The following is a 23,832-nucleotide window of genomic DNA, read 5'->3' on the forward strand; positions in this document are numbered from 1 at the left end:
CTCTCCATGCCTACAGTGCTCTTGAGCGCATTTACTGGAACAGCAGCAATCAATATTACCGGTAAAACACTGCACCCCATTTTAAAACTTCCAAGGAATCTGAGGCCACCATATCAAGGTCTTGGAAATGCCCTAGATGAACGAGGTGCTAGGTTACTCAATGTGGAGATTCTTATCATTGATGAAGTGTCCATGATTCCGAAGGATCTTTTTGCCTACATAAACTGGAGATTTCAGCAGATCAAAGGCAGCAACAAACCTTTTTGGGGAAGCTTTGTCCTCACTGTGGGAGACTTTCACCAACTGCCACTTATCGGTAAAGCCAAACAACTCTGCATGTATGAAGAGGATGTGTTGGACTTCTGGACAGACCATTTTCAAATGATTACCCTCGCAGAGATCAGGCGTCAGAAAGAAGACCTTGCTTTTGCCTAACTTTTGAACCGACTGTGGGTGAAGCAGAAGACCGAAGCTCTTGGTGAAGAACATAAGACTTTGTTACTCCAGGCTGTGAGGAACCCCAAAGACTGCCCATGTGATGCACTGCACACATTGCGAAATATGACAAGAGCAACATTCAAAGGAATCTTGCCACTTTTGCAGCAAATGAGGGAAACCAACATGGATCAAACCCTTAATCATTCAATACAACACAGAAGGCCTGTCATCTCACACTGAAGATATCAGATGCCGTCACGAACCGCTACTGTCGGATATTCTTTGCATAACAGAAACTCACCTGAATGGATCACTCATTACACCCTGTCTCCAATTGGATGGATACATCTTATTTATGGGTAACAGACATGCCTCCTACTCAACACATCAAGAAATTGCAAAGAAAGATGGAGGTGGAGTCACAATATATTGTAAAGAGCATATTTTAGCTCAGCCTAGGCAATATATACAAAATGTGACTGAGCTGGAGTTTGTCGTCATCAAAATAGTCCAATAAAAGCAACAATCGCTGCTGTGTACAGGCTACCACACTACGGTTTTGAAGAATTCTTGAAAAACGTGAAGAGTCTGTTGGATTATTTGGACAAACATCCTGTCGTCGTCTGTGGAGACTTTAATGAGGACCTCCTGTGCGCAGGAAAATAAATGTGCTTGAATGATTTAAAAGATAACTGGCGCGTATTGTTGTGTTGCGGTGTTATACCATACGGAAGCATGGGCACTGAGCATGCATTAACAGTGCCAGGTGGTGATGTCAAGTGAACTGATATATATATATATATATATATATATATATATATATATATATATATATATATATATATATATATATATATATGCAATTACACACACCCACACAACATAAGTCACTTTGGGATATTGTCACGATTTCAAGGTGGAGACGGATGCAAGTGCAATTTACTTTATCTTAAAGTGCAAAACAAAACAAGAACTATGGAACTTGTGGCAAAACACTAAGGCAAAAACTAAATACAAACCAAAGACCTAAACTCAGCAACAGAGAGAACAGCAAAGAAAGACAAATGTAAGACAAAGTATGCAATACAAACTGTGGCTATACACACATGTTAACAAGAACGTGATTCAGGTGCAGGTGGTCATCAGACTGATGCAGTGAGGTGCAGTGGCTGCTGGGAACTATAGTTCAGAGTTCCTTCTCTGATATACATGACGGAGATAAGTTATAGCACATTTCAGATGATAAAAAAAACCCCCAAATTTTATTATATTCCGAAAAAATACGGTAACTATAAACTATAATGACTGACAGTAAAATATATATTAAATAATATGTTAATGTTCTTAATCTTTTTACTTTCTGTGACGGGGCATCCCACACCGAAGCTACTACATAGTTTACTTTGAATAAAATGGAAATTAAATTAAAATAAATACAGTTTATAGTGTAACCAAAATATCAACCAGGAAAAGTAAGGCAAGTTCAATGTTACTGGGCTTATATAATTCCAATTAGAAGTATTCTAAATTGCAAAAATAATATTTTAAGTGAAAAGAAAATGTTTAAGAAAATTTTGATCAATGATGTGCACTTGACTTGAAATGCTTTTCTTTACCCCCCCCCCCCCCACCCCGCCAATTCTTATGTTAAAACTGTTTAGCAAAATGCCTTTGTCTCAAAATTTATGGAGTGCAATTTAACACTAATTTTGACCAGCAGCCTAATTCCATGAATGATTATTTACAGGTTCAACAGACAAGTGTCAGTGCTGCTGTAGCTCAGTTTTCTGATAAGACTATACAGAAGGTGGTGATAGTGCACCCAGAGTTTTGTCTGTGCAGGCATCTCATTGTCAGTGTGATGTAAGGTATGATGTATTTTCCAGAAATCATCAGTGCACATGTGTAGTGCTGACATTCTTGGCCTACCACAGTGAAGGGGTTCAGTTCAAGATGCCTGACCTTGATAGAGTTTTAAAGGAGGGGGATGCTTTGTATGTCAGCGTTAAAATGCAGCTTATTGCTGAAAGAAGATTTCATCAGGACCATCTGACTATGGAGGAAGTACCACTGAGTGTTTCAACATTTAACCAAACACACTATGTGCGGAAGTCTGAAGTGATGATGGGATACCCAAGAGCCAGAGGAACCCACGACATGGAAGGGTGGTGGAGTCCGTTTTATGGTGTCTCAACAGATGTCAGTCATGCACTGCTCATTGTTGCTCCAGAGTATATTGCTGTGTTCAGAGACAGATCTGGAAGGTGCGGATTCTTTGATTCACACTCAAGAACTGCCGAAGATTTGCCCCATCCTACTGGTGTTGGAACTGCTGTCATGTTAACTTTTACCCACCTAAGTGACATGATTGGCAGAATTCTCAAACTCTTCTGGGATCATGCCAGCTATGAATTCATGCCTGTGTCATTTGAAACAGAGCAATCTGAAAAACTGCTTTCACCATCAGCTAGTGAACCAAAATGGTGGAGCTAAAAATATTGTTGCTCCAGAAGCTGAAAACCAGCATATGATAGTTAATCCAAAAAAATAATTGAGTAGAAGAATAGAAATGCATAAAACAATTTACATTTTAAAACAATGTGGCGTACCTAAGGACACAACTGCATCTCATGTCATGAGAAAACATAAAAAAGGGAATTATGATTAAAAAAAAATGGTCTGCACTTATACAGCGTTTTTATTCAAAGCACTTTACACTGTGTCTCATTCACCCATTCACACACACACACACACTCACACAACAATGGTAGCAGAGCTGCCATGCAAGGTGCTAACTTGATTGGATTTAGGTCTGGACTCTGGAGCTATTCATTATTCCCTCCACTCTGAATAAAGCCCCAGTTCCAGCTGAAGAAAAGCAGCCCCAAAGTATGATAATGCCACCACCATGCTTCCCCGAGGGGATAGTGTGTGTGTGTGTGTGTGTGTGTGCATGCCAAATATATCTCTTGGTATGACCAAAAAGTTCAACTTTGGTCTCATCATTCCACATGGTTTTGAGAGATTGGATGTATTTTTTATTTTTTTGGTTAAAAAAGTGTTCCATCTTGCCACCCTACCCCATAGCATATAGGTATGAAGAATTCAGGAGATGTAGCAACCAACCAGTACTTGCCAGAAATTGCTGCAATTCTTTAAATACTGCTGTGGGCCTCTTGACTGCCTCCCTGATCACTTTTCTCCTGATCTTCTCATCAGTTTTAGTGGGATGTCCTGTTCTTAGTAGTGTCATTGATATTCTTCAACAATGGGATCCCGTACCTGCTTTGTAAGCTCTTTGCGGCATTTCCAGCTGGATGTTACCAAGAAGATGTTAGGAAAATCCTATGGGAACAGCTGTTCTTTATATTGGTTGATTATGAACACTGCTACATTCCCAATTATAAAAGGGTGTGCACACTTATGCAAGCTGGGTATTGGGTCTCTCACCTTCCACAGTTGTCTTCCCTCCAAAAAGATTATGACAGCTCCAGGAAATATTGTCAATACACAATATGTCTCTTTATTTTAAAGAGACAGTAGTCAGACATAACAGGGTGGACAGTAACTTCAGAGACATGTGGAAAAACCCCCATAGACATTGATAAAAAATTAATCCACTGAGGAAAAAAATCTATTTTTTAGAGAGGACTAAAGCAAAACTTTTCAACAATATTAAAAGACTGAAACCTTTTAAAGATTATACCTCATATCTCCATCACAAAAACAGAATACACAACCCTGGGTACATGGGAAAACTTCTAGTGTCTGATGAATAAAAACAGTGTAAAATGTATACAATTATTTATTGGGGTAGACTGCAATGTTTAACATTTGAAAAGTGTTAATTATTATAGTAATAATTTTATATTGTTTAACATTTTACAGAATAAATTCCATGATCTGTACTGGGGACGCAAAAGACACAGAATTGTAGGAATGACCCACTTATATCCTTAATTCATCCTACTATGTAATGGAAACCATTTGGTAATGGTTTCAGTTGTTTAAAGTTGGTGGTTTGTAATGGTATTTGTAGTGGAAACCATTAGAATTTCTAATGGTGATGGTTTCTATTTATTTTCAGCAGGCCCAGCTTCCCAATAAGCTATGTGATGAATTGCACTGTAATACTGTCAACGTGGCAAGACCATGCCTTTCTTTCTTTCTTTCGTGCTTGCTTTCATCAGGGAACCTTATTCTGAGCGTAGGATTCTCAAAACATCTGATCCAGTACATGATTTTTTGACGATTAGTTGTGTTATAAACCAGCTGTTATAGGCAAGAAGTAAAACAACTCTTCCAGGGCTGTGAGTTGCATCCACTGAAGTTTGAACCACTGGGCGGCGCTAATCGGGCTTTTTCTCATTCAGTTCCGCTTCGAGAAAATGCACTGATGCTCTTTGCTCAGAATAGAAAGGAAAGCGAACGGATACACTCCCCCACATCATGCAAGAGGCATCCTCTGTGTAGGAATCGCCGTGCGAGCATTTAACGTGTGATGCATTTAGCTCGTGATGACAGAAAGGCATCTGAAACAGACTATGCTTTTTTCTCTCCTCTCCCCCCCACGTTATTATTGTAGCGGCGGTCCCGGGAGAAGTGGTTAACACGAAGAACTAGGTGCTGGTGGCGTCTCTGAAGCGTGGGGTGAGAATACACATTATTATGTAACTCATTTTTAATGGGATGGCAGCTTATGAAATGTGAAAAGCGTCCTCATTCACACTAAGACGTTGCATCATTATTAGAAAACAAATGTGTTTTAAATTCTCAAAATTTGAGGTAACCGAAACTGGTTATGTGCTCCTGTGGAGGAGTGTAATTCACGTTGTGTGAACAAGAAAGTCTATCATATTTGTTTTATTAATGTCAACATAAACGTTCCCGTGGCGCAGTGGGAGTTCCAGGGTTTGATCCTGACCTCGGGTCTGTGTAGAGTTTATGTGCATGTTGTCCCCATGTTCACCTGAGTTTCCTCCAGTAAGCTGGAGTCATATAATTTTAGAAAAAAAAAGAGTTTATGTTAGTTGTCACCAGCAGTGGAATTTTTAATCGACCATATGTATTCTCTCCCACTGATTTCATTCATCAATAACTCTGCCATCATAAGAAGACCTGGGTCACAGTCAGCATTCAAATTCATCCCAAAAGTGTTCAGTGGGGTTGAGGTCAGGGTTTTGTGCAGGCCATTTGAGCTTGGCCAAACTTGCCAAACCATGTCTTTATGGACCTCACTTTGTGCACAGGGGTTAGGCCCCTTATATCCAGTAAGGATAAGCTGTAACGCTACAGCATACTACGATATCCTATACAGTTGTGTGTTTCCAAATTTATGGCAACAGTTTGGCCCATATATGAGTGTGATGGTCAGGTCAGGTGTGCATAAACATTTGGCCATACAGTGTATATTTTTACAAAAATATAATATCATGATTGTCTAACTAAATCGGGTTAATGCGGTAAAATTCTGCATAAACCTGTGTATGTGTATGACAAGAAGAGATGGAGGGAGAAGAGACACAGTTGGCAAATTAGGAGAGCAAGATCTAAAAAATTAATTGCATTAACATTAATTAAAAGTGCACAGCTAAACACACACAAATTCTAAATCAAACTTATGAAAAAATCTTAAAACTCCAGACAATAAATCCCAAAACATTTAAACCTGGATAAACTGTTCATTTTATACGGTCACATTTGATAACCTATTGTTAAATTAACTAGCTAGCTAACCAGTTAGTTAATCAAACAATAGGTTATCAAAGTTATAAGGTATAACAGGGCCATCTTAACCTACATAGTTTGCTACCCATAGCTAAACATAGAAGAATTCTTAATATAACTCATCAAACTTAACTTAAAAATTGAAAAAGAAAGACATTAATTTTTATAGATAAATACTTAAGCTTAACATATAACCTACTGCACACATGGTAGCACACATGGTAGCAGGCTAGGTATCTAGCTAGCAAATACACAAGTGAAATTTTTTGAGCACTTGGACAAAACAGAATAAAACCGTATGTAAAAAGAGACAATAATGTGTTATAATTATAGGACAAGTAATAATAATATAATTTTAATAGAAATTGCTGTGTGTCTTTGAGAGAAAAAATGGTCAAACTTGCTTGCCTTGTTCCTTTGAATGCAAACATGGAATTTTGTGACTGATTGAAAAGGTTGACTGAGCACAGTTATGCTTATCCATCAAACAAACATTTTAGGCAAAGAACAGAACATGCACATTTATGGATACAACAAAATTTTTTTTATAAATTTTTAAAGATTTTGAGGCAACATGTATTTCTTAATCACTAAAAATTTCACCAACACATTTTCTTACTTTTTGTGACATTAATGGCTTGTGCTAATATGGTGGTTTGAGTTGCATCTGTAAGTTTACACATGCAGGCTTTAATGCTTACACATGAGTGATCACAATCAAGTGAGAGCAGAGCAAATAAAGTAACACTGTGTGTGTGTGCGCACCCTCATGATAGTATGAGATATGAGTAGTTTAGTATACTGAAGTAGCATTTCACCACTTTATGTCCAATTTGTTGAGCACCCAATACACATTGCAAAGTTACACACACGCGCGCACACACACACACACACACACACACACACACACACACACAATTCCAACTGCTCTTACTGGGGATACACGCCTGACCATCTAACATAGACCACACAGCCCGATAAAATCTTTATGAAGTCTTTCCCCTTGTCTTAATCTGTCTTTCTTTAGACATCAAATTTCCTGCAGCTTCACAGGCTGGATACAATGGCTAAATAGTGCAACCCCAGGGCTTGTGTAGGGTTAACATAGTAGATTATGGACAGATTAAGACAGAGATTAGAAATTGTAATACACATTGTTATAAGACACATTGTACCTAGATATAAATATATGTATATCTACATATATGTACATATTTTTTCATATCTTTATAATTGCCTAAACTTTTATTACATTCTTTCACTATTTCATCTTTGAAAAATTGCTTTATCCTGGTTAGGGTTGTGGTGGATCTGCAGCCTATACCAGAAACAGTGGGCATACAAACAGCAGAGAATACACCCTGAATGGGACTTCATCCCATCACAGGGTTCTTTTATAAGAGTTTATGATAATGTGTTTTTGTTTATTTTGTAATATATAATAAATTACAATAAGTTTCAATATGCTTGTTGTTTATTATGCATATTATTACTGAAAGAATTCCCTACTTGAGTTGACATGTCTCCAACTTTCATGGAGCTCTCATTTAGTAAACAGAACTATGGGATTGCCTTAGGGCTGCAACTAATTATTTTCATAATCGATTAGTTGGCCGATTATTTTCAATTACTCGATTAATCGGACTGGGAGGCAAACTTTCAGTACCATTTTTTTCAGTACCATTTCATACCGTTTATTTGTAATTAAATCCACAAACTGAGTGTTACAAATATAAACTTCAGTCTAAAACTTTACACAACTGTTTGTCCGAAAGAACCCAATACACACCAGAATATATATTATTCATTTAGGACTGTAGTTTAATTCAGTGCTTTTTGTGCATCCATAAAAAATTATGCATAAATACTATAATAGTATATATGCATTACTTTTTATGGATGCACAAAAAGCACTGAATTAAACTACAGTCCTAAATTAATAATAAAAACTCACTTTCACTGCACCTTGTGGTTTCTGTTACTCACTGTGTTTAGACATATTATTTTACTTGTGTTTACCTTTGATCATAGTGTTTTAATTAGACATTACAGATCTTACTCGCACGCCCATTGTGTATCACCGCGTCTACACTGCATATGAGGAGCAATGCGGCCTCGTTACTAATACATCACTTACGTTACAATAAATGACAGAAGTTACACTGCTACAGCATATAATGACAATAAACTTAAGTTAAACTAAACCTTTTAAGCAACTCACGATAGCATCACTGTCATGCTTCCGTGCTACACAAACTCCGCTTTATAAAGTTTGCTCTTCTCCGCGGTGTTTAATATAAAATGCTTCACTGCTTTAAAGGACTTGGAGGTCGCACACACTTTCTTCCTCAGCCACTTGATGATTTCGTCTCCGTCTGATGGTGGTCATGTTGGGAATAAAAGGTAACGTTGACATAAACAGTAAACTGAAGAAAGTCGTTGTCGGTGACTCTGGGTATACTGGTTAGCGGCATCATATTACGTGCATATAACGTCATGCGCCATTGATTAGGAAGCGGCTTATACTTCTGGTTATTAAAAAACCCGCTAGTGGTCCATTTGAGATGACATTACTTTTCTAAAATTCATACATTAGATGGTAGAGTACATAGTGTATAGTGTATGTATGTCATTTGGGATACAACTTTAGTATTTACTCTCCGAAGCGTGCTTTCAGAAGAGAAGTAACGCAGTTAGTAAACATGCCCTGTGCCGTGCACAGGCCAACTAATCGATGAGATTCATTGACAGTGATATTCATAATCGATTATTATCGATTGGTTGTTGCAGCTCTAGATTGCCGTTACCAAATAAAATACAAGTGATGCTGCCTTTAAATTTGTCCAGAATATTGGAGAGATACCCTTGTGAAAACAGGAGGAGAAAAAATTAATTATATGAAAAATTAAAGAAATTATTGAGTTTCACATACAAAAACAGCTATAAAACAATTCATGCTGTTACTCAAAAGTGTGCTGGTCATTCACAATTTAGATAATTCAGTAATTATTTTAAATGTGAGTGAATGACATGAATGTCAGCGTTTATTCAACTGTGATTGAAGGATGTGAACAGCAGAGAGAAAGAAGAGCTCTCTCATCCTTCCCTCTTAGCCCTCCCTTTCAGCCTTCTATGTATTCCTTCCCTCTTGTCCTTCTCTTAGCATAGCAGATGACAGAAAGTGATATTCACACTGCTATCACATTCGGGCTGTCACAGGAGGCTTGCCTTGCTCTGTTTTTCTCCATCCCTTTCCATCCCATCTCTCTGTCTCTTTCTCTCTCTCTCTTTCTCTAATGATTACATGGTCAGTGTCAGGAAATAAGAGTTGAGTGCATCAAAGTCAATAGCATGGAGGAGTATCTCAGGCTCTATTGTATACACATTAGACTAACAGCTTTATCCATAACATACAATACTGTGTCTGTCTCTGAGACCAGAATGCATTTGGAGGCAATGCATTTGCCTCAATACACGTCTCCTATATTGATCTCCTTTGTTACATTAGTTAGCTTCAACATTAACATCTACATGTTTTATGTGATTTTGTTTTGAAAAATGCTGGGAAAAAATTATTTTGCACAATGCTAAAATATCATGATTGCTGTTTTTTGTAAATAAATTATTTATACTAGCTATGTGACTCAGACATGAAATAATGTGGATAATATATTTCTTTTTTTTTAATAACTTTTTTGTGCCAGATTTTTTGTGCCACTTTTTAAAATTTTTGCCAGATTTCTAGTATTTATGGCCAAAACATATTTTAAAGTTTTCACCAGAAAAAACCCTCTGGGCAATTAGGTAAGTGGTTTGATGAGCAGATAAAAATACATATACACTAGGGATGTAACGAGAACCAATACTTTGGTACCAAGTCGGTACCAACATTCTTAAAACGTGACGGTACTTGTTTTTCTGCAGTAGCATTGGCACCATTGGTAATGAAGGTACCAAGGTTGCAGTTCTTCCGGATCTGATCAGGGCAGCAAATACATGTAAGTGTTTTAGTCCACAAGTGTTAAAGAAGAGGAAGAATGCCTACAAGCACACAGGAAAAACTACAGAAGATGGCGACAAGTTTAGCTCCGGCCCTATTTGTTGAGAGGAAAGGTGATAGTAGTCAAATATGGAAATACTTTGCATTTGAGGCGGATGACAGCAAACATAATTGATGCATAGTTGATGCTCTGAAGCCGGTGTGCAACTGATGCTCTCGTTCATTTCAAACAAAGCAAGGAAACACCTCTAATTTGGCGAAGCACCTGAAAGACGGGCCCTATATTATGTTTGTTTGAGGCAGCTGACATTGTGGCTGTGAAACCAGCTAACGTTATGCTCCATGTAATGTTAGAGATAGCCAGTTATTTGTTAACGACGCTAACGCATTGCATTGTAATTAACTATCTCCTAATGGGCCACCATGCATCCCCATTCAGCCCATGTCCTGTCAGCAAAATGTAGCCTAATGTCACTAATAATTATTCAGATGTTCATGCTTTTAATAAATCTTTTTGGCCATATCAGTGAATTTAAACTAATGCTTGTTGTAGCCTCCACTGTTTTATCAGTCATTGTCAGACAGTGTTTCATAACTAAAATATCCCCCTCTCTCTCTCTTTCTCGTTCCCTCTTTTTGCCATTATCAGCCAGAGGAGGATGTCCTCCAGGAGAGTTTTTAATTGTATTTTTTAAATTTTATTTTTATACCACACTTTGGTATCAACTTTGGTATCGAGTATCGTGTACTTTTGGTGGTATTGGTACCGACTGCTAGATTTTTGGTATCGTGACATCCCTAATATACACTTTATTTTGGCTGATTTTCTTATCTCTCCCTTGATTTAGTTGTCAGGTGAATTATTGTTAAATATGTACTTGTACTCAGGTTTGGAAACAGGATCAACATTTTTGTGAGGTCAAAACATATTTTGTCTGCACTCTTATTTTGTTCTTGTAGTGTGCTTGTAGTTTTTAGCTAATGCATGTTGTTTTCACTGTGGTTAATAGTTTTATAATGACTAAATTAGAAATCTGAATTTATCTACAGAGCTGAAATAACAAATTTATGGGAAATGTCCCTTGTTTATAGTCTCTATAGGTCACTATATCATGTATCCCATACATGAAAGCAGTCTGATGTCTAATTAACAAAAAAAGTTACATTGCCAAAAGACTTTTGCTAAAAAGTTTGTGTAAACTCTAGTTTTGTGTGAAATTCCCAGGAGATCAGCAATTTCTGAAATATTGAAAAACGTCTGGGCTACGCTTGTAACCCTGTTCCCTGAGAAGGGAACTCAACATTGCGTGAGCTCCACGCTGTGGAAGTGCCCTCACGCGTGACCGGTATCTGAAGCTTGTGTAACATCATGCCTATTTATAGGCCTGCCATGATCAGGTGAGGTTGCGTGATATAAAAATGGCACCTGTGAACCATGCCATCAGCCTCTATTATCTGAAGCGAAGACGCAATTCACAGGCATGCTCCAGTATGACAAAGCCAAGCAATGTCTTGTTCCCTTCTCAGGGAACAGGGTTACATGCGTAACCCAGACTTGCCCTTTCAAAGGGAACTCAACAATGCGTGAGCTCCATGCTGTGGGAACGAGAATACCCACTTTGTCATACTGAGGGCACGGCCAATTCAAAAGGTCAGAGCCCGAGGGTCACTGCAAGACACTCAAGCCCGGGGTGGAACATATATCCAGGTTGTAATATCGAATGAATGTGTGCGGCGTAGACCACCCGCCTCAGCACACACATCCTGTAAGGGTACCCCTTTGGACAAAGCCTTCGAGGAGGCAACCCCCCTAGTAGAATGAGCCCTTATGCCCAGAGGTATAGCGAGACCGCGTGCCTCATAAGCGATAGAGTTTGCTTCCACTATCAAATTAGAGATACACTGCTTCGACACAGCATCACCCCTACTGTTGCTGCCAAAGCAGACCAGCAGCTGCTCCGACTTACACCCCTGGCCAAAGGGGTAGATATAACTACAGAGAGCCAGTAAGTGCAATTTCTCTTGTTCTGGTGTGAGGAACGGAGGAGGGCAGAAAGTCTGCAACACTACTGGCTGGGAAGAAGACGTAGGCACTTTAGGAATATAATCCGGCCTAAGATATAGGAAGGCCTTGGCTAATCCATGGGCAAAGTCAAGGCAGGAAGGGGCAACAGAGACAGCTTGTAGATCTCCTACTTGCTTGAGAGATGTCAGGGCCAGCAGAGGAACTACCGGCTACCGACTCTAAGGGCTCAAATGGGGAGCCACAGCCACAGCGTCAGGTGCCCCGGGGCAGCTGTGGCTCAGGTGGTAGAGCTGGTTGTTCACTAATCATAAGGTTGGTGGTTTGATTCCCGGTCCACATGACTCCACATACCGAAGTGTCCTTCAGCAAGACACTGAACCCCAAGTTGCTTTTGATGGCAAGTTAGCGCCTTGCATGGCAGCCCTGCTACTATTGGTGTGTGAATGGGTGAATGAGACACGGTGTAAAACGCTTTGGATAAAAGCGCTATATAAGTGCACCATTTACCATTTATTTACCATTTAACTGACAGACCTTCCAGACCTTTGAAAGGGAACAGCCCATTTAGTACCAACAACTATGACACGATCAAAGTCACAGAGATCACATCCCATTCTGATGTTTGATGCGAACATCTCGCTTGACCTTTATCTATATATAAGGAGGACTAGTGAACAAGCAGCTTTTTACCAAGCTTTGTGCTTCTTTTATTTTTAATGTTTCTCTGCAGGCACTTTTTATTGTTTTCTCACTCGCAGACACAGACATGCACAAACATACTGAGTTCAGCTCAGCTCTCTCATAGAGAAAAACAATATACCTGTATAAGTAACCTCACCAAGATTACACAAGTGTGAGAATCATCACGTGGTACCAGCCGGTTTAACCCACCTCCTTTCTGTCCTATACATACACATATACGTGTGTGTGTGTGTCTGTGTGGTGCCTATGGAAAGAGTGAAGATGTTGAAACTTTCTGCAATTTTGTGAAGGAAAGAAAGTTTGTGGTAGGAAATCAGTTCTCTTCCTGCACATAGACGCACACCTATGCACGCACACGCATGCACACACGCACGCACGCACGCACACACACACACACACACACACACACACACAAAGAGAGAAAGAGAGAACTCTTGCTGTGCTGTCCCTTATATCTGTGTCTCACCTCAGCAACATCACTAGGTGTGCACTAGGGATACACTATTTTTTTAGAAGAGGCTATGAGATTCAAGAGAAATTGTACCAGGCTTGTAATGCTGTTAGTTATTTTATATCACTGATATTTTCTTTGTTATACTCCAACCACATAACAAAGACAGAGGTGGATGACCTGTTGACCAAATTCACTTGGGATTATTTTTCATAACTTGGTCAGATTTAAAGATGTTGTGGTTTTTAAGCACCTTTGCACTCCATATACACATTGCCCTTGTTTATTACCACAAACTGATTTTCCTCAGAACCCTATACAACAGTTTGCATTGTAATTTATTGCATGCTTGAAGTTGATCACGCATTAATGTGTTGCTGTATTAGTCGCTACAGAATGTTTTTTCACTTGCCAAACAGTGGTATATATCACAATATTACATACATTATTGGACAATATCTAATAAATGTATAATTTGCAGCATGCACACAGCAGCAGATGTTCAGTAATGTGTGAATGGGCTTGCTTATTAAACCTGATGACAGAAAACACATGATGCTAGCAATATAAATATTCAAAATATCCAAGACTTACTAACCAAACTATTCTTTGGAATGAGATTTTAGTAAAAGATTGCTGGAGTAACACGCCAAGTTATGTATCATAGAGTACTTTCCAACTGGCACATCACTTTTTGTATTTTACTCATGCAGTTATTATGTAATCCAGGTAGGGCAGATGAATGTCATATACAATCTAGAAGACTTTGTGTTCCATCAACTGCTACATTTCTTACTAAAGATGAAAATGCCACACTGGCACATCTTACACAAGCAAGCTCTGTCTGGCTTTGGCCTTTCATGGAACATATTTAATATGAATCATGAAAGACATCCTCTTGTGTGTGTTTGCGTGTCTGTAATCAGGGTGGAGAATTAACTTGTACTGTTGCATTTGAGTTGCCTCTGCACCTGCATTTGGATTTGCCTCTGCACCACAATTGCAGTACAACTGACATCCTCTTGTAGCACACACTTGTAATTCTGTCTTTGTGGGGTAGACCCACTGACTTGTGTATTAATATAGCTAAATAATACCATACTTACACATACACTTTTAAATATCTTTAGAGGTTCTCTAAAGCAGTGCCATAGAAGAAACAATTTTGGTTCATTAAAGAACCTTTCAGTTCACAATTATTTAGCCAACAAAAATGCTCAAAAGCTTCTTTAGGAAACAAACAAACAAAAAAAGTTTTTTCTATGGCATCACTCATAAGAAGAGCTGTTTCTGCTGTTTTATATGTGGATCACTAACCCTAACATCTTTCTTCTTTTTTTTCTAATGTCAAATAAAAACTGGAGAAATAAAATAGAAAATTTCAGAACATGGATTGAACATTAACATGCAATATTACCATTCAGTTACAGTATATAACTTTGCCAAACAGAATGGTAAAGTCAACTATCCAACAATTTATGAAATATCAATTTATTCATTCCAGGTTTAAGTTCTGTTTGTAGAAACTTATTTTTCAGCAAACATGTCAAACAAGAATAAGTGACACTCATGGCTAGTTACATAAAAAGATTCTTAACAGTTGCTTGGGTTGCCTAGACAGCATGTCTGTTTAGGGATGCATTGTATCCTTATACCTTTTAGGGCTGATGTAAAACAAAACTCTCTCACCAGTAGGATCTGTCTTTCTGGAAAAAGAATCAGGTTAGGGCAGCACATGTGATCACAACAATGACAAGCATAATGCATAATAGTTACAAGGAAGCAACCAGGCCAGTGAGAAACTAAAATGAATGAGAAACTAAAAAAAAGTGCAAGTAGGGCACATACACTGAGTGATTGATGTTTGCTTCCTGTGTGTATGACTTTTACAGCTCAAATTGCTTTCCGTAGTTGGAGCACCCCTCTGGGAAATATAGAGTGATGCATCAGTGCATGTGAGAACTGAGAAATGGTGTGGGCTGAGAGAATTGAGTCTTTACTTGTCAGTTGCTGTAGATAGAGAGGTGACATGGTAAAAAGGTTGGGTGAGAGATTTGTGTATTTGATGGTGGAACTATAGGACGTTTTTGCATGCAGGTTTGCTACCTAACCTTAAAAACTTTAATGATCACATATGAATTTCCTGTAGGTAGGTGTATAATTTGCTTTATAAACTTTATTTACCTCTATTCCTTATTCTGTCATACACACAAAAGCTTTTGGATGAACTTTTGTCAATCTCACTGAACACCCAGTGGCGTGCCAGACACTTGTGTGACACATATTTCTTACACTGGCCTCATTTATCAAGCTGGATATGAACAGATTTATACATAAATCATTAGTATGAGCATTTACAGAAGAAATTTGGTATTCATGAAAATCCTGTAAATTCTGAAAAATGTACGTATTTTGCTCCTGAGTGTGTGTAAATTTATGTGTCAGGTCAACCTCGTTCTCAAACTCCAATTCCAAGAATACATTGCAGTCTACTAACATGGCCGATAAAAATCTATTGACATACAGCCAAAAGAAACCACTGCTGGTATAGAAGAGCTTTCGAGTCTCTATCAAAAGCATATCCTCATCACTAGGTCAGGGATTAAGATAGGGATGTCACGAGAACTGATACTTCGGTATCGAGTCAGTACCAATTCGGTACCAACATTCTTAAACCGTGACGGTACTTGTTTTTCTGCAGTTCCGTTGGTAATGTAGGTACCGTGGTTGCAGTTCTTCCGGAACTGAAAGGGGCAGCAAATACGCGTAAGTGTTTTAGTCGGTCCACAAGTGGTAGAGAAGAAGAACAACGCCTACAAGCACATGGGAAAAACTACAGATGATAGTTTAGCTAGATAGTTTAGAAGAAACTACATAACGTTATGTTCCATGTAATGTTTGTGATAGCCAGTTATTTGTTAACGACGGTTTGGTTTACGCAAACATTTACACACAATTTTAAAAAAAGATTGATAAATAAGGCCCACTGGTACTAAGTGTAGGTGATGACATTTGTAGTCGTTTATGCTACATTAAGGAATATACACCATGAAACAGAAAATCTGTGCCATTGCAGTCATTAGCCAGGAATCATGGCTTCAAACATTCTAAGGTTTTATCAGGCAAGATGGTAGATGCTGGCGCTCGTCGTCTTCTTCCGTCTCCTCTGCCAAGAGAGCAGTCACTTGTCCTCTCTCAGGAGTTTTGAGTACAGCACAGCAACTATGAATTATTGAATTACCAGTGTTTAACATAAAATATAAACATCCCCATAGAAATGTGAAAATACTGCCTGTCAATGGGCATGGTTAAATTATACACAGGAAATATATTGTGGTTGGCTGAAGGGGTTGTTCAAAGTGCTTGGTGACCTGAAACATACTAGAATTTGCAAATTCCACTGTTATTTTTGCTAAATACATAGGCCTCACTGAACTAAAATAATAAATAAAATAGTGTATCACCATACTACATTATATTCAAAATAAATATCTAGTGCTTTATAAGTCCTCAAATGCTCTTACACACCTGTACAATTTTTATTTTATAGATCTGTAGATCTGTAACATTTAGGATATGAATATCTACAGTGCTATGAAAAAGCACTATCCTTTTTTTTGCCCCTATCCTGATTTCTTCTGGTTTTGTGTATATCTCATACTAAATTGTTTCAGAAATCTAAGATAAAACAAAGGCGCACACACACACACACTTTTTTATTGAAAAAAAAAAGTGTGTTTCGGTTGTGACCTTAATGTTTTGTTAGTGACCTTAATTTTTAAGGCACATTTTTTGCTCATTTGCTCACATATCAAATCACTTAATGAAAATGTTAGCAACTATAACTAGTTTTCACTAGCCTGGGGTGATGAGGATGCATAATGAGGCCACTATGGCTCATTACCCTCTCCACTGGGGCAGTTTTCCAATATTTCCAATGTTATTTCTATATTTTACACCTTTGTTGCTATGATGACACTATCGTGGTAATCAACATTATACATCTATGAAATCCCCTTATGCATGACAAAGGCATATATAAAATAGTTTTAGAGCAAATACCTTTTTTTCATTTATTGAAAAATTGGGAAATAACAGAAGCCTCAGTGAGATTTTTGTGGGAATAACAATAGTTTTAACGATAATTTCAGTCATGTTACAACACAGGTTTAGGTTTGAAACCGTTTAAACTTTTTTGTAATTATGAAGAGATAAAATTAGTAAAAACAAAACTGGAAAAGTAAGAAACCTAAAAACAATTTCTAGTTAACAATAACTAAAAAAAATTTCATAGCATGAAAGCATGACTTAATTGTTAGGGTGAGTTTTCAAATGTCTGATGAAGTTCGATGTAGTTGTACTAGTGTCTTTGATGTTCATGTCAAATGTTTTACATGCAGCATTCCATTTGTTACAATTATATTAAAGGTTTTTGAAACCAAATGTTACGATGAAGGGCAGTTTAGTTGATGCCATCGTGTTGAAGAGATCTCTATTAATAGCGTGATTTCCCCCCAGACCAGCTAAGCGCAAACCCAGCCCCACAGCCGATTTAATTGGTCAACTCAATCATGCAGTCTGTCAAGAAACGTGTGTTGCAATCATGTGTAGGCAGTCAGCACTGTGATTGACATGACCAATGAAATCTTAGAATTGGCTGGGGGTGGGATTTGTACTTAACTGGTTAAGTAGATTGTTCCATTTGATTGGTTCTTTTGAATAGATCGAATTAATCGGTTTCTACAATTCACATAGTGCATTTCATTCAGAAATTAATATCCCTAGTTCCTTCAGAGAAGTCATTTTTATTGGAAATTCAGTTTGAAGCAATCTTACAGCATGACTAGCTTGATTACTCTCCCTTCAAAGTGCCCTTCGTAGGGTGATTTATACCATTTGAAATGCAGAGACTGTCACCATGAGAAAAAAAAACGTGCTATGTATTTTGAACTAACACGGCAGCTACCCACTGGATTAATTGATTGCTTTTCAAATTAAATGATGCAAAGATTATCACAAGGTAAAACATGGCTTTATTGTTATTTGCTGTTCATTTATATAACAGCACTTTTCCAATAGTTGATGAACACATGCCTTCAGATGTGTCACACCTATATATCATGTGGGGTAGTAAAGACAGAATGTAATCGGGAATGCCAAACCGAAATGACTTGTTTTTTCACGTGTCTCTGTCTTCAAGTCCAAGTCAAGTCGTAAATCAATGATTACGCTTACATGGACAACAATAATCTAATTACTAACCTGTGATACTAATCTAATTACTATTGTGATTAAGGTGCTTACATGAGTTGCTTTTAGAATACTCCTTTCATGTTCCCGTTTTACATGTTATAGAACATAGATCGATTAATGTCACACGTCATTACTTACCCATGCCACGCCGTCCGACGTTCCCTTCAGAATTTCACGTATTAACATACAATTCGTCTTCGTTATGGTACCGTATACAGACTTGGGTGTTTTTATTTTTAATTTTTCGAAAGCTTCAAGTACAGTTAATTATTTGTCATGCTATATGTGCTAATAGACGACTGCTTGAAGGCGTGGGCTGAGTCCCAAACCGCATACTTACCTACTATATAGTAGAGTGCTCTCTTGTTTGCCATGTTGCGCACTGCCGTGTGTGATCGTGTCATGTCGCAAAATGTGGTGAAAACTCCCACGCGACGTTAGTAGTGTGATTAAGGTGTGTACATGTCTGTAATGCATGTCGATAATGCGACCAAAACAGGAATAATCCACATGTCTTAATTCGATTTGTGTTTACTTCGAGTATGACTTTAATTGGATTAAAGTAATAAAAAATGGCTGCTTAGATGGTAGTTTCTTAATCGGGTTAATATCGGATTATTGTTGTCCATGTAAACGTACTGAATTATGTGTGACTTGAGTCTAAGTCACGGACTCAAGTCTCCATCTCTGACATCTACTCACCATGTGCTCCAGGAAGGGAAGAAGGCCTTGTGTCTTCCTGGTCACATGGTTTGGGGTGTGGCTAATGTTGCATCAATCCAGAGATGCGTTTTGGTATTGACAAAAAAATGGGGGAAAACATCTTCTCTATATAAATAAATTCTTTTAAAAAAATTAATGGCAGAAAAACTCATGTCAGTTAAATTTAGGTAGGACTTGACAAGGTAAATTAGGATGAAGTGTTTTTTTTTTAAAAATGAAAAAATATTTAGACTAGTTGTTTAATTTCTAAGTGCAGTTTTGAGGGTTAGACTGGGGGACATGTGCCACTCAATAGAAAAGAACATATAAATCACTATATTTAACGATATGTAAAGTTATTACATTAATTATTTATATTGCCTCTTTCTGTTATGAAACTTGACTTTTGTAAATATGTGTTAGTTGACTATATATGCCTTAAAAAATATTAATAATAAATAATATAAATAAATAAACACACACAGACACAGCGGGGACAGCATTTTGCGCCACTTCTGTAGAATGACCCATAAACAAGTGGACGTCATGACAGGGAGTAAAAAGTGAAGCCAGAATGTCTCTGAGGCCTTCGAATGGTTACTGAATGGGGCCCTCTATCCGGGATGAAGATGATGAGTGGAGAGGTGTGAGATTTATGAATGGGCATGATTTCTGAACACATGGCATGCTAATGTCTGTTATACTCAGGTTTAACTGTGACATTAGCAAGGAGGGCTGTTAATAGTGCCCTGATGCATATAACTACTCCTTATCTTTCATCAGCACCCAAACTAAAAAATTTATATTTGTTAATATTTGGCTTGTAAATTGTTGGCTGCAATTAGAGTAATAGGCTCAATCCAGTGCAGTGAGTTAAATGGGGCTTTGGGTCTTTGTCTAAACACCTGGAAAGGCTCATAGGCATGAAACAGGAACATAAGTCGTTTTAACAGAGTTTTAAAAGAGTTTCAGAATATGAGATAAATATGCCATATCAGCAAAATATTGCATTTTAACACACACACATTTTTCACCTCTTATATGACCTTTAGATAGCTACGTTTGCACAATCATGAGACTGATACTCTGGTATTTGTGGTAGTTCGGTGGAAAATGCACAGTGCCTGCACTCTGCAGCTTTACTGTTTCCTCTGTGCAAAGGCACAGTTCCAGGTCCAGTTTTTGTCAGTTATTTTAAATTTGTATGAATTCATTTTGACCATAATAAATGTGTGTTGTTTTTGTGCGAGCCATATGCATATAACCTTAGTTTATCTCACATTTGTTTTGCAAGTATGTTTTATATGTGTCTAACTGTGATGCATTTGGGCTTTTCATTGTGTTATTGGGTAGTCATACTGAGAAATTACTTATAGAAATGCGCCCCCTAGTGCTGTGGTTCTCAAAATTCTCAACTTTTTTTTTTTTTTTTTTTTGATGCCGCTAAAGTGACATTAAAGATCAAGCACTATGTAATTTGTTATACTTGTCATAGTTATTATTACAATATTATAGTTCTGACCTAATTGACAGGTCACTTGAATTCAATTGAATGGGTTTATTCGAAACCTTTAAAGAACTTTAAATAATATCAGCTTGCAACTAATTACAATTTTTAATTACCTAATTTTAAGATTAGGTTTTGTGCATAGAAGGTTTAGGAGAAAAAGCCCTATTGGCAACAGAAAATAAATATGATTGCACAGATTCTCATAATATACTTAATTTTTGAATAGTTGAATTATTTTGGAACATGAATCTGTGTTGTGATGCTAAGGGAGGTCTGTAGACTTTTTTGTTTTACACTAAATGAGTCTCTGGCTACAAAAAAAAAACCCTGTTTCATGAATTTGTACTCATGGTAGAAGTCAAGGAAAAACTGTTTGTTTTTTTCTGAAAAGGATGGGTGAGTAACATAGTACATAGTAACATCACAGTTATTTAAGATGATAAAGTACTGAGAAAACATGACATGTTTAGGTCCCTCAACAAGAATACTCTGTTTCCTGCTTGGCTGTATGTGCCTTTGTGTCATTTTGGGGTTATTTTTTAGTGTGAATGTGTGGTTAGGACCCGACCTGTGTATGCATGCTTTTTCCTGTGTTCGTCACTGCTGCTATGGTGAGATATGGTTGCAGTAGAGATATGTGTGTGCTGTGTTGCTTGGATGACGTCTCTCAGGATTATACTCAAAGTATTCTCCCCTGCAAGCAGCTTCCAGTAAAGACCAGTTTCCATCACCTTTATATAATACCCACAACACCATAAAAGATCTATTTGGATCATCTTTGTCTGATCTCTCTATCAGTCTACTCCTTTATTTCGGCAACTGTTCTTTATTCCCTGGCTTTTAGCTGCAAATGTGTTTTCAACTGAAGCCCACTCTAAAAAATAAATAAATAAATAAAAATTTAAAAACAAATCCATGTAATTTATGGTGATATACTGTTAAATGTCAACAGTAAAAGCTGTAAATGCAAAAGTGGGGGGGCAATGTTTATAATACCCCAAATAGTAATACAATTTGTAAACCTAAACCAAATTTTGTGGTATAAAATATGGTCTACCTTCAAAAGTAATAGGGAAATACCATCATCTGTTAGACAAACCTTTACCTCAATTTTATATGCCCAGAATGTTAAGTATACAGACTTTACTTGTAAATCAGTGGGCATCTCATGAATAAATGCAGTACAACAAAAAATCAAGTAAGTTATAATTTGTCCAAAATGAGAGATTCGTTAGTTAAATAATACTTTATTACCATAGCAGTCAGCAATCCAAATCTTAATGAGGTGGTGTGGGTGCAGGTTTTCATTTCAGCCAAGCACACACTCTTTACCTGTTTAATTCATTGATCTTATTTCAAGGGACTATCACGTGACTCCTGTAGGCCTTTCTGAATATTTTTGTTCATATATATATATATATATATATATATATATATATATATATATATAAATAATATTTTAGATAGATAGATATTTATAGATATATATAGATAGTATGGGGGGGGGGGGGGGGGGGGGTCTCCTCAACCACCACTAGTGTGTAGCATCCACCTGGATGATACGACTGCAGCCATAGTGTGCCAGAACACACACCAGCTATTAGTGGAGAGGAGAGAGTGATGTAGCCAATTCAGGGATGGGGATTGTTAGGGCGCAATGAGTCAGAAGGACCAAACAGACAACATTTATTAGTACTTACCTTACCACAGTGCATTCCTTACTACTAACCCTTTCACTCCGTCCTCCATTCAATGAGTATGAATCAGTCCCCTCAGGGGCACCAGTGAATATCTGCTCTATAAAAGAGTTAGAAAGAGAAAGAAATAAAGAGAGCGAAAGAGACAGATAGTACTGTCATTCAAAGCAAAAGATATAGCAGCACATTATGACAATATGAAATACATCATTCCGCTGTAAGGAAAATAATCTACAAATGCCGCAGATTTCAAATGACTGCCAATTTGTCCAGGACTGTCTGTCCCAGCAAATTCAGGCCAAGAGCAGACTGTCTGAGGCAAAAAGAAGTCTCCAAGATCCCCAAAATTTCGTCACAGGATCTGCTAGTAAGTCTTGCAACTGTTGATGTCAATGTGCATGCTTCTACAATCAGAAAGCACGAATTTGACCTACATGGGAGGCGTGCCAGGAAAAAGCCTTTGTAAGATTTAGTTTGCATTGAGCATATAGGCAATAGTTGGAATAATGTGCTCTATCTCAAAGATAGAGTTGTTTGGCCAAAGCATCACCAGACATGTTTGGTACAGACCAAAGACAGCTTTTCAGGAGAAGCACCTCATACCAACTGTGAAGCACGATGATGGAAATGTTATGGTTTGGGTTGCTTTTCTGTCTCAGGCAGCTTGCATTCACTGATTCGACTATGAATTCTGCATCGTATCAAATAGTGCTTGAAGATAATGTGAGGTCATCTGTCCAAATGTTGAAGTTGATCTGAAAGTGGACCTTTCACCAGGGTAATTATAAGCACACTAGCAAATCCACCAAGGAATGGCTCAAACAGAAGAAATGGAGGGTTTTTGAATGGCCTAGTCAAAGCCCAGATTTGAATCTCATTGAAATGTTAGTGGGGGGATTTGAAACAGGCAGTACATGCAGGAAAATACTCAAACATCTTGCAACTGAAAGAATATTACAGGGAAGAGTGGTCAAAAATTCTAGCAAGCCTAGTGGACAATTATGCAAAATGCCTACAAGAAAGGGGGCTAAAGGGGGCAATGCTAGCTTCTGTGGCTAAGGGTGTACTTACATCTATTGATATTGATATCACATCTATTGAGATTTCTGTTGAATAAATGCTTGAAAAAGCTAGTTTTCCTTGTGGTTTTGCTCAAGAGTATGAAAATCAACTTCAATAATAGGCAATAATCAATAAAAAATAATCAACTTCAGTAATGTTTCAAAGATGATCAAATGTTTGCTTCTCCATATATATATGTATAACATATAACATATAACATATAAACATTACAGTTTATTGCTCCGGCCACATCTGCAGTCCTCA

General features: G+C 37.7%; 1 protein-coding gene across 3 annotated transcripts in view; it reads left to right on the forward strand.

The window, feature by feature from the left end:
- The first annotated feature begins 4,639 nt into the window (after nucleotides 1-4,639).
- The window catches only part of LOC128619248 (uncharacterized), a 45,229-nt gene continuing 26,036 nt past the window's right edge, over nucleotides 4,640-23,832 (forward strand). For all 3 annotated transcript variants that reach the window (XM_053643270.1, XM_053643273.1, XM_053643272.1), the window contains exon 1: nucleotides 4,640-5,088. The gene's annotated coding sequence lies outside the window, so the exon portion shown is untranslated. The remainder of the gene's footprint in view (nucleotides 5,089-23,832) is intronic.

This window comes from Ictalurus furcatus, chromosome 15 (genome assembly GCF_023375685.1).
Source record: "Ictalurus furcatus strain D&B chromosome 15, Billie_1.0, whole genome shotgun sequence".
Taxonomy (NCBI): Eukaryota; Metazoa; Chordata; class Actinopteri; order Siluriformes; family Ictaluridae; genus Ictalurus; species Ictalurus furcatus.